The sequence below is a fragment of the Eucalyptus grandis genome, chromosome 11 (assembly GCF_016545825.1).
Source record: "Eucalyptus grandis isolate ANBG69807.140 chromosome 11, ASM1654582v1, whole genome shotgun sequence".
Lineage (NCBI taxonomy): Eukaryota > Viridiplantae > Streptophyta > Magnoliopsida > Myrtales > Myrtaceae > Eucalyptus > Eucalyptus grandis.
The window spans coordinates 29,449,203-29,461,554 of record NC_052622.1 but is presented as its reverse complement, the minus strand read 5'-3'; the positions used below and the strand labels follow the sequence as shown (position 1 = coordinate 29,461,554).

Genomic DNA, 12,352 nt, shown 5'->3' with positions numbered 1-12,352 from the left:
ACAAAAATTGTAAATTGTGACAAATCGAGAGTAAAATCCTAAACTGGTATATTAGTCAATTGTTATATGTCATTCAACTTAATAATTTGACATTAAAATTTAACGGAAACTAACAAAGGGTACATTTGTCACAAGTGTACAAGTTTGGAGTAAATTTGTCAAAGGCATATTAATTTGGAGTTTTTTATGGTAAAAAAATTAGTTTAAAGTAAATTTGTCACAAATATACCAATTTGGCATTTTTTAGGATATTAATCCTCATATCTATGATGGTACTGATGACTTTGAAGAGACTAATAAATATATACACTTAATTGATCATTTCATTAATAAAGTTTCAAGACCCCCCCAACATATAAAAATCTCATAAAAGAGACAAGAATAGTACTCCAGCTTGGAAATGTCTGAGAACCACAAAGAGATTACTCTTCTTCTGGATTGTACGCTGTGTCTTCCAAGCACACTTGATAGATTTGTTGATCGGGAAAAACTCCACCCTTAGGCAGGGGGGAAAAGGCAAGTAGAACTAGACAACTTAGAAGATGACGAAGGGTCACGGCTCCTAAAGATGGGACCACTAAGGAGGAAATGTACATCTTTTTGATGTATGACTAACCCCTCCTTAACTAATGATTAGGGCGGAAAAACACTCAGTGATTCTAAAAACACTTGGTGATTATTTCTCTCTCTTTTTTCTGTGTTTTGCTTAAAAGCAAATGATTCTATCTTTTGAAAGCGTCATTGACAATACCTTTAATTATATCTATGATGGTATTGATCATTTTGTTAATAAAGCTTCGGGACCCCCAATGTATAAAAATCACATAAAAGAGACAAGAACAGTACCTTAGCTTGGAAAAGTCTAAGAACTGCGGAGAGATTACTCGTCTTCTGGATTATACATCGTTCTTCCAAGCACACTCGATAGATTTGTTGGTCGGGAAAAACTCCACCCTAAGTCAGGGGAAAAAGGCAAGTAGAACTAGACAACTTAGAAGATGATGAAGAATCACGGCTCCTAAAGATGGGATCACTTAGGAGGAAATTTACGTCTTTCTAGTGTATGACTAATCGCTCCTTAATTGATGATTAGGGCCAAAAAACACTCAGTGATTCTAAAAACACTCAATGATTCTTTCTCTTTTGTTCATGTGTTTTGCTTAAAAGCAAACGATTCTATCTTTTGAAAGCATCATTGATAGTACCTTTGATTAATTATATCTAGGGTTAATACCCTGAAAAATCTCAAACTAGATACACGTGTGACAAATTTACCCAAATTATTTTTTTGATCATGAAAAACCCTAAACTTGTACAACTTTGACAAATTTACCCAATTGACCATAAGAAACCCTAAACTGATATATTTATAACAAATTTACCCAAATTAATTTATTCGATAGCCAAAAACCCCAAATTGATATTTATGACAAATATACCCTCTGTTAAATTGGATTAATACAAAAAAAAAAGCACAAAAATTGTAAACTATGATAAACAGAGAGTAAAATCCCAGATTAATATATCAGTCAACTGTCATATGTTATTCAACTTAATAATTTGATAGTAAAATTTAACGGAAACTAACATAGCGTAAATTTGTCACAATTGTATTAGTTTGGGGTTTTTAATGGTCAAAAATTAGTTTAGAGTAAATTTGTTAGATGTGTATCAGTTTGCGGTTTTTCAAGATATTAATCCTTATATCTATGATCGTACCGATTACTTTGAAGAGACTAATAAATATATACACTTAATTGATCGTTTCATTAGTAAAGCTTCGAGACCCCAACACATAAAAGAGATAAGAACAATACCCCAGCTTGGAAAAGTCTAAGAACCATAGAGAGATTACTCGTCTTCTGGATTATACGCTGTGTCTTCCAAGCACACTTGATAGATTTATTGATTGGGAAAAACTCCACCCTTAGTCAGGGGAAAAAGGCAAGTAGAACTAGACAACTTGGAAGATGATGAAGGATCGCGGCTCCTAAATATGAGACCGCTTAGGAGGAAATGTATGTCCTTTCGGTGTATGACTAATCCCTCCATAACTAATGATTAGGGCCGAAAACACTCAATGATTCTAAAAACACTCGGTGATTCTTTCTCTCTTTTGTTTTTGTCTTTTGCTTAAAAGCAAACAATTCTATCTTTTGAAAGCATCATTGACAATACCTCTAATTATATGGATGATGGTGCTGATGACTTTGAAGAGACTAATAAATATATACACTTAATCGATCATTTTAGAGATTCTAAAAATAGTCGATGATTCTTTCTCACTTTTGTTTTTGTCTTTTGCTTAAAAGCAAACGATTGTATCTTTCGAAAGTGTCATTGATAGTACCTCTAATTATATCTATGATGGTACTGATGCTTTGAAGAGACTAATAAATATATACTCTTAATCGATTGTTTCAGTGATTCTAAAAGTAGTCGATGATTCTTTCTCTCTTTTGTTTTTGTCTTTTGCTTAAAAGCAAACGATTGTATCTTTTGAAAGCATCATTGATAGTACCTCTAATTATATCTATGATGGTACTGATGACTTTGAAGAGACTAATAAATATATATACACTTAATCGATCGTTTTATTAATAAAGCTTTGGGACCCCAACGCATAAAAATCGCATAAAAGAGACAAGAAGAGTACCCCAGCTTGGAAAAGTCTGAGAACCGCAACAAATCGGTCAGACAAGGACAATGCTAAGGGTCTTGAAAAATATCTATCTTAAAAATTCTCTATCCCATCGCTTAGATGAACAAAAGGAAAATATTTATATCGTCTACAAAAGTTTTTTTAAAATATAAATTATTTTATATAATGAAAACATTTTCAATTAATTGGTTATTTCAAGAGATATTATTAATTATTTTTGGAGAAATGTTTTTTCAATCTTTCATTTTTTGTGAAATTAACAGAAGCCAAATGTGCAAAATGCGGAGATATTTTCGTTAGCACCGTGCCATTGCTGGTTAGGCAATAGCTCCAAGAACGAAATATTTGTGTGCGAGTGTGTATAAATAGATGCTTGGCCTCTGGAGCAAAATATAGGCAAGCCACCAGAAGCCACTCGATACTCACCAGTTTGGGATCCTTATCCTTTCTTCTTCTTCTCCTTCAGAAGCTAAAAAGAATGGCGGGGGAGTGCCATCCTCTCTTGAGAGGAGGAAGGAGAGAGAGTAGATACGGCCATGGATTCTCTCCAGCTCAGATTCAAGCTCTTGCCGCCATCTGCGAAACCCTAATCCCTTCCGTCTCGCTCGACTCCATCAACCCCAAAATACCACATGATGATCCGGCTCTGCATGGCTTCTACAGCGCGTCTGGGTCTCAGCCTTCTGTTCCCGACGAGGTGAAATTATCTTTCTCAATTTTTTATCAGGGGAAAATTCGAAGAAACAGAAAAAGTAGTTAGCTATTTTTATTATCACATTTCATGAAGCATATAACCTTTAATTAATACATCTTTGGCGGCCAATTATAGCCACCGACACTTTTAGTTTCGACAGGTATTTTTGTCTAGACTCATGTTGCTTGAACCACGTACTGGCAGTATATTTTGGTCACGTGCTTTATGTAATTTGTCTAGGATTTTAGATGTTTTGACATGATATTATCAGTTCAGTTTCTTCGTGCCACTCATTTATTCATCTCTAAGTGTGAGATTACTCCCTTGTTCTTCCATTTCATCTACCTTTTAATTGAGAGAAAATTGTTAAGTGCCTCACATCTTCTTCTAAGGTTCTATTCGTTTCGCAGAAAACAATTTACAGAATATTATTTTTCATATTTTCATGCATTTGTTTGATGAAAAATAAATTGCTTGGGAAAAATATGTTCCTCACTTGGTATCTCTTATCTCATACCCATACAAGCCCTCAATTTCTCCTCCTCCTCCTTCTTTTTTAATTCGAATTATTTTTTTCTTTTTTTTTTCTTTTCTTTCTTTTCCTTGTTCTTCTTTATTGGCCAATCGCTGGCCATTGTCTTGGCAAATTGGCGAGCGCAAGTGTCTAGCTCGAGGCTCATCGATCTGGTGAACCTTGAGGCCAACAAGCAATGGAAAAATCAATTAAAAAAATAGAATAAATGAAAAAGAGTGTATGGAGGAAAAGATCTTCCTTACCAAACAAAAGAAAATATTTTCCTCTTTATTTTCAGATTTCATATGAATATTAGAAAATAATTACATTTTCTGGAAAATAGCTTCTTAGAAAATATTTTTCAAAAATGCCACATTTTCTGCAAAATGAATGAAGCTTTAATGTACTCTTCCTCTCCTCTTCCTGAAATTGGAATCAATAATAATATTCCATTTGTTTCACAGACAATGTATCAGTTTTTGAAAAATATTTTCCAAAAAATCTTTTTATAAGAAAATGACAATATTTTTCGATATTTGGTTGAAACCTAAAAATGAATTAGAAAATATTTTCGCCATTTGGCATGGAAAATCTATTCTTGAGGAAAATTATCAAAAAGTTCCTAATTTTTTTTTTTTTTCTTTTTGTTTTTGTTTCTTCCTTTATTGCGGTGACGGATAGTGATTGGTCATAGGCAACCTTGAGCTTGCCAAATTCTAGCAAGCCAAGCCTTCCCAACCTCAAGCAAGGCTCCACTCACCAAATCTAACGAGGTCAAGCTCACTCAAGGCCAATGAGCTTAAAGCTCGCCATAGGCCAACAAGCCTAGAGGCCACACCAAACAAGTGAGCTTGAGCCTTGCCATAGGCATCTGGTGAGGTCTTGAGCCTTGCAAGATCGGTGACCTTTGAGCTCACCACAATTCGATGAGGCTCAAGTTTGCTTGTGGTTGGTTGTTGACCGTCATCATGGCTGACGACTGCTTGAGGAAGAAGAAAAAGAAAATAAAAGAATAGGAAATAAATAATTGAAAATTTGATATTTCAAAAAAAGAAAATAAAAAAGAAAAAGAAAAGAAAAAACAATAATAATGAGTGCACGGAAGAACATGCTTGGTCTAAGTGAAAGAAAGAGGAGAGAAAATCTACTACTTTTGAAAGTGTCTTTTATTCTAGACTGTTTATTTCCTGTTAATCAAATGCTGATTTTTTTTTCCGGAAAGTTGTTTTCTATAAAATAAATGGAACCTAAGGGTGCGTTTGGTAACGTTTTTGTTTAAAAATTGTTTCGGAACATAAATAAAAAAGTGTTTGTTCCGTGGAACAATTTTTGAACAAAAACGCGTTTGGTAAATGCTTCTAGAAATATAAAAAGAATATAAACATGTTTGGTAAGTTTGTATAATTTTTTTATTTCTTTTAATTTTTTAATATTTTTATTTTTATTTTATATTTTCTTTCTTACTTTTCTTATTTATTTTTCCTTTTTTCTTTTTTCTTTTTCTTTTTCTTTTTCCTTTTTCCTTTTTTTCTTCTTTTGGCCGATCGCTGGCCTCGGCCATGGCCGGCGACCGGGCAACGAGGGCCGGCGGCCTCGCCCGGCCACGGCGAGGCTCACCGGCCGATGGGCGGGCTCGGCCTCGCCGGATCTTGGCGAGATCGAGCTCGCCCAGCCAGGCGCGAGGTCGGCCTCGCCGCGCCGTGCCGACGATGACCTAGAGCCACACCGTCGTCTCCCTCCACCGCATCGGCGACCGCGCTCGACACCTCCTCGCCGGCACCGCATCGGCGACCGCCCCTCCGCCTCATGCCCAATCGACGCATCTGCAAGTCTCGAGCCTTCGTTCGTGATCGCCGCATCGATCTCACCGCGCCGTGACCCACGACTTCGAGATCCGCTCGATCGTCGACCCCGCGCCGGCCCACAACTCGACCGGCCATCCTTGCCGCTCCGCTCCTAGACGTCCGCCGCTCGAGACCCCACGGCCGAGCCCCGCACCGCAGCCGCCGTCGCCGCCCAGCGACCCGCGACCTAGCTACATTACCTGCTCACAGGTGGAGACGCTCGCAGCGGCTGTCGGTGCCGGAGAGGACGACGGTGGAGAAGCTGGATGGTCTCGAGACAGAGGCGGCTGTCGGCACCGGAGAGTGGGAGGCGCCGGAGAAGACGACGGTGGAGACGCTTGCAGGAGGAGAGGATCGCGCAGGAGAACACGATTTTGTTTCTTTTTTATTCCTCAAATATGTTTCAGAAATAAGAAACAAAATTTTTTTGTTTCTTATTTCTGTTCCCTTTTTGTTTCTGGGAACAAAAAAACAAAAAAGGAACAGAAACGCATCCAAACGCGTTTCTGTTCCTTTTTTGTTCCCAGGAACAAAAAAACAGAAATTTTTGTTCCTGGGAACAGAAACACGGTGCAAAACAAACGCGCCCTAAGTAGATGGCAGGCCACTGGAAGGAGAGTAATTAGAGCATGCGTTGTCAGCAAAGCAATGAATCTTCGCAAGCAATTTTGTTCGCCGTTCGTTGAGTGTTTAGTGAGAATGTGAGCGGTTAAAATACTCACAAAACAAAAACATAACTTTGATCCAAAAATTCATGTCCACGCGCACGCTTTGATTCTTGACTCACTGGTTCTCGAAATTTCCTTCTGTAGGATCGCTTTATCTTGTCCGGAGAAGTGGCTGATCCGTGCTGTGAGAGCCAATCCCTAATTTGATTCTTTATTTTATATTATAAGAAAAAAAAAAAAGGCTTTTCATGTGAAGTTTCATTTGGATACTTATGGATAAGATTGGTTATTTCAAAATTAATAATAGAAATTTTTTATTTCTAACAATTTAGAAAAGTGATTTTGTCTTAGCTATTTTTTTTTTCTTAGATTGATGGATGGAAATCTTGGTGTGGAAAGAATGCAATTCTCTTCTATCCAAGACCGTGCATTGTCTTGTTTTCTTACAAGAAATTTAATCGAAATTCCAAAAGTCTGTCCCCTTTCTTGTTGTTTCACTTCGAACCGTCAATGATCTAATTCTTTCTCGTGGAAAACTAATCGTTACACCAAACCAATTTCATAGACCAATCTTAATACATACGACATGACCCTAATTTCTTATTATATAGTTCACTTCTATCAGAACCCATGGCAGGTGTTTATTTCTGATTCCTTCCATGATAATGGAGAGCAGGTTGCAGAGATTTTGACGAAGAGGGCTCAACGCCAAGTTGTCGTGATGGTGAGCATAGTGCTGAAGATGCTGTCCTTCAGGCTGGGAACGCTCGTGCTGTGCTGGGGCTCATGCTTGGCTTCGACATGGCCATTCATCCTCAACTTCTCTGAAATGCCTGTGGAGAGGAGAGAGAGAGTTCTCATGAACTGGTCGAGACAGAAGTTCGTGGTTCCCCTGAGGTTGTCTTCGTGATGATCAAAATTTACTGCCTCTTCATCTTCTACACTAGGGTAAGGTTACGTTGTTGTCATGTTCTTTTTATGTCTCTATAGTTTGCACCAAATTATTTCACAAATGACAATGGCAAATTGGCAAAGTGCACTTTAAATAGTGGATCCTATGAAACGGTTAATTAAAATTCAAATCGCATCCTTTTTTGTAAATTGATTTCGCAAACTGAATTCAATAAAGGGAAGAACTTTTATTGTTCCGTGCTAAAAAATACAAATCATTTTCCATGCTCGTAGACTTTAATTAGTGATGGTAAAAAAATCGATAGATGATTTTTTATATGAAGCAAATACATGCTATTGGGTAATCAATTTTAATAATAAATCAGTAAATATAATTTAAAAGTTTTATAAAATTTTCTCCAATTATACCAAATTGTTATTTAGTTACCATCTCTCATTTGAATTGGTTACAAACGTTTATTTGATCATTTTTATATCGGGTTACTTAACCCGGAAAAGTTAGTTAGTCACTCAAATATATGCTAGTAATTTCATAAAACAATCGATAAATTAAAGGCATTGGTGAGAAAATTGGTAGTCTAAAAAAACCAAATAAACATTTCTAACTAGTTTAAATAAGAGTTCAAAATACAAAATTAGTTCGAAAGTTAATCCTAGAAATATGATTGATAAGCAACGCAATGAAAAGTGGCAACTCTTGAGTCAGTCAAATGAGAGCTGGTAATGGTAATTTAATTGGAAAAAAGTTGATAAATCATATAACAGTTAATTAATTAAAGGTGTTGATGAGAAAAGCGAATAAAATTTGATAAAATATCAGAATTGTTGACAATTTGTTCATATTGTACAAGTGGTTATCCAAGTTATAGGAAAACTTGCGACTTATAATCTTTTTTCCGCCAACAGTTTTTTAATTTTATTTTATATATACTTTTATTGACTCTTTAGAAATCTACAACTTTGAAAGAATTTGTTCTTATTTAAAACGGGTCAAGTAGGCGTCCAGAACTTTTGAAGATTAGTGTGCCACACTAAAATAATACGTAGACATTGATTTAATTCTGTTCTTCTTTTATCTTCCTCGTTTTCTCTTGCAGACAGATGAAAACTCAAACAACCTAGCATGGGAAGCAATCGGGTACCGAGTGGACAGGAGACAGAAACTCAACGAGTCCCATAAAAAGCAAGAGAGGCCCCTTCAAAGAGGCCTTGTGGAAACCGTGCATGAAACTGACTCGTCCCTCATTCAATCCGTCACCCAGAAGGGACTCAAAGTCACTCAAATTCCGCAGCACAACGCCTTCAAGATCAAATGTGACGTCGTCATCATCGGCTCCGGCTGTGGTGGAGGCGTTGCTGCCGCAGTCCTCGCACACTCAGGCCAAAAAGTGGTCGTTCTCGAAAAGGGCAATTACTTCGTCCCTCAGGATTACTCGTCACTAGAAGGGCCATCACTGGATCAGCTGTATGAATCCAGCGCACTGCTCTCCACTGTCGACGGGAAAATCGTGGTCCTAGCCGGCTCCACCGTGGGTGGTGGGTCTGCTGTGAACTGGTCGGCTTGCATCAGGACTCCAAGCCATGTCCTGAAGGAATGGTCGGTGGATCACAAGATAAGGCTTTTCGGAACACCTGACTATGGTTCTGCTATGGATACTGTTTGCAAGAAGATTGGTGTCACTCAGAAATGTGAACAGGAAGGGTTTCAGAATCAAATTCTCAGGAAAGGGTGTGAGAGTCTTGGCTTGAAAGTCGAAGCTGTCGCTAGGAATTCATCAGAGGGTCATTTCTGTGGATCTTGCTGTTATGGGTGTAGGACAGGGGACAAGAAGGGGACCGATTCAACGTGGTTGGTGGACGCAGTAGAGAATGGAGCGGTCATCTTAACGGGTTGCAAGGCCAAGAAGCTCATTCTGGAAAATACCCTACTTGGAGAAAAACCCAAAAAATGCTTAGGAGTGATTGCATCATCTGTCCTCAACAAGGACGTTACAAAGGAGCTTCACATCGAGGCTAAAGTGACAATCGCTGCGTGCAGCGCAGTCTCAACGCCACCGTTGCTGATCTCAAGCGGCCTGAAGAACCCAAACATTGGGACGAACCTGCATTTACACCCGTGCGCTTTCGCTTGGGGGTATTTCCCAGAGAATCTGACTGGGATCCAAGGCAAAGTATACGAAGGAGGAATCATCACTTCGCTCAACAGGGTTGTCTCGGAAACTGGCGCCCCTGTCCCAGCGATTATAGAAACTCCTTCCCTCGGGCCCGGCCTATTTTCTGCCTTATGTCCTTGGACTTCGGGCGCCAACATGAAGGAAAGAATGAGAAAGTATTCGAGGACTGCCCATCTCTTTACACTGGTCCGAGACAAGGGCTCGGGAGAAGTGAGAGAGGAGGGGGAAATCGTCTACAACCTAAGCGAATTCGACAAGGAGAACATGAAAATCGGGCTGAGGCAAGCCCTGAGGATACTGATTGCTGCAGGCGCTGAGGAAGTGGGAACGCACAGGAGCGATGGGCAGAGGATGAAATGCCAAGGGACTAAGGAAGAAGACATCGAAGAGTTCTTGAACGACATCGTGATCAGTGGAGGGCCCACGTCCAGAGAAGAGCTGTGGAACTTGTACTGCTGTGCACATCCCATGGGAAGTTGCAGGATCGGGGCTAGCGAGAGAGATGGTGCAGTGGATGAGAGCGGGGAGAGCTGGGAAGCTAAGGGCTTGTTTGTCTGTGATGGAAGCTTGATGCCTACAGCAATTGGGGTCAACCCCATGATCACCATTGAGTCCACTGCATATTGCATTGCCAAGAAGATTGCAGAATCCTTGAGCAGTAAACAAGAAGACCTCTGAACTATGACTGAGCTAAATGATTCATATATGCTGCATCTCGTTCTTGATGTTGAATACTAGAATATGTCGCTTCCCGGATCCAAATGAATCGTGATGTACGATAATATAAAGTCCGGTGAAAGTTATGTCCACTTTATCTTTCTAGTTGAAGACGATGTGAAGTTACTGGTGTAGGATCTTGTTTCTGCATAATGCTTTTTAGCAGTACATCCATTCCTTCATGTGTCAGTCAAAGGCTTCACTGTGTTGGTCTCTATATTCTGAAGCTTTCCTCTAGGCAGTTGTGACTCAGGAGGTTTAACATTTCGGCATCATAGCAAATTAGGTGGGAATTGGGTAGTAGTTTAGTTAATAGTCAAGTGCAGAATCGACCAGCCTAGACAAATTCCTCAGCTTGTGCAACTGAGACAGGATAGAAGACTCAGCAAAACTAGGAAGACCGGTTAACGAACTCCGCATGTTGAATGTTGAAAACAATTTCACTGTAAAAGTTCGCCATCTTCTAAATATCACAGAAGCTGGACTTAGGGTTGATCTAATTGGATCAACAACTGAATTTTCCAAAAATCAAATGTCATCACTTGCTTATCTAGTTGCCTGCCAAACTGGGTGCCTACTGCTGCGATCTCGAATTGGATATTTTTGGAGCAAAAGGAATCGACGCAAGAACCTCCTTCAATATACGAACCAAAAAAATAAGCCAAATCAGCTGAACGCCACAAGAGAACAGGTAGCTGGAAAGTGCAGAGAACGCCATAAGAGAAATGGACCGAGTTCTTACAAGAGGCCCCAGAAATATTTCGGGATGATATATTATTCCCAATATTGGAGAAAGTTCCCAATCATGTCATTGTCTCCAAAAATGACATAGTATATTTGAACTAGCAATCAAAAAGCCTCGTTAAATAATGGATTGTAGCACACACTATTTGGACCTATTGTTACTTTACTGCCAGTAATTATGACTAAAATGTAGCTAGACTTTTTATTTTGAGACTTTACTAGAGTCGATCATTAAATAATGAGATCGAGTTCGCTTTAAATACTTTTTTCTACTGGAAATTTGTTCAAAAAGTTTTAAACCTATTACACTTTGGCCAATTTAGTCGTAATTCTTTTAATTTTGTCAACTAAATCCCAAACTTTTTTATGATTTGCCAATTTAGTCCATCCGACTCATTTTGGTTAGAAATCGAGAATGTGGACGTTGATGTCTGCGTGGTATGACCAGTATTAAGGTAGATAATTTTTAATAATATTTTAATATTTTTCAAATTCCTTATTTATTAAATATTTTCTTTCCTTTCTTTTTTTTTTTTCCCGTCCCTTCTTCTTCCAACTAGTTGTCAAGCTTGGGCGATGTTCAGTAACTGACAAAAAGAAACAATCGACAATGATTACCCTCACCATATTAGGTGAGGTCGAGCCTCGCTAGCTTTCAATGGGGTCGCCCTTCAACGGTGGATGCATTTAGCCGGTCTTTGGTTATCGCTTAGGCTAGATGATTAGCTGGAGGAAGAAGAAGGGAGGAAAAAGAAAGAAAAATAGAGACGATAATAAATAAATACATAATTAAGAAAATATTAAAATATTATTAAGAATTATCAATGTTAAAATTAGCCATGTCATGCGGGAATGACCGGCATCGACGATAATGTTTTCTCGGTAAAAATTGACTGAATGAATTCAATTGGCAAAACATTGGTGACACCTAAATTTTGGCGATCTAATCATTTATTTATTATATAAAAAATTATGGTAATTTTATCCCTAAAAAAAATTAATTAATTAATTGCATAACATATAGATTTAAATGCATTTATTTTTAATTTGCATTTTTTACATTTTATTTATTGGATCGGTGATGAGTGGGTTCGAATTAGTGGTTCTGAGCTTTTAACTTGGCAAGCTAGACTAAACTCACGAAGCGAGTAAAATGGCTCAAAAATTAATGAAAAAATTTTGAATTTTTTTCAAGATATGATGAATTTTTTAGACCTAGACTGAGAACCAGGGAAGGAGAGTAAATTTCCTGCAGGTATGCATCCCACAGTGGGCGAACAACTCCCGTTCAAGCCCTTTAAGGACAGCTTTTTAGCAGAAAACCACTCAACCCTTTAATTCAGAGCCTAGAGACACTCAGAGATGCTAGGATGGAAACATTTCTAACCTACCCAAGCTGCATTTCTTGAAGGATCCTACCAGG

The 12,352-nt window shown here is 38.4% G+C and overlaps 1 pseudogene; it reads left to right on the top strand.

Annotated features, from left to right (window-relative positions):
- Positions 1-3,053: 3,053 nt before the first annotated feature.
- On the top strand, positions 3,054-10,359 carry LOC120289520 (annotated as a pseudogene).
- Positions 10,360-12,352: the final 1,993 nt, after the last annotated feature.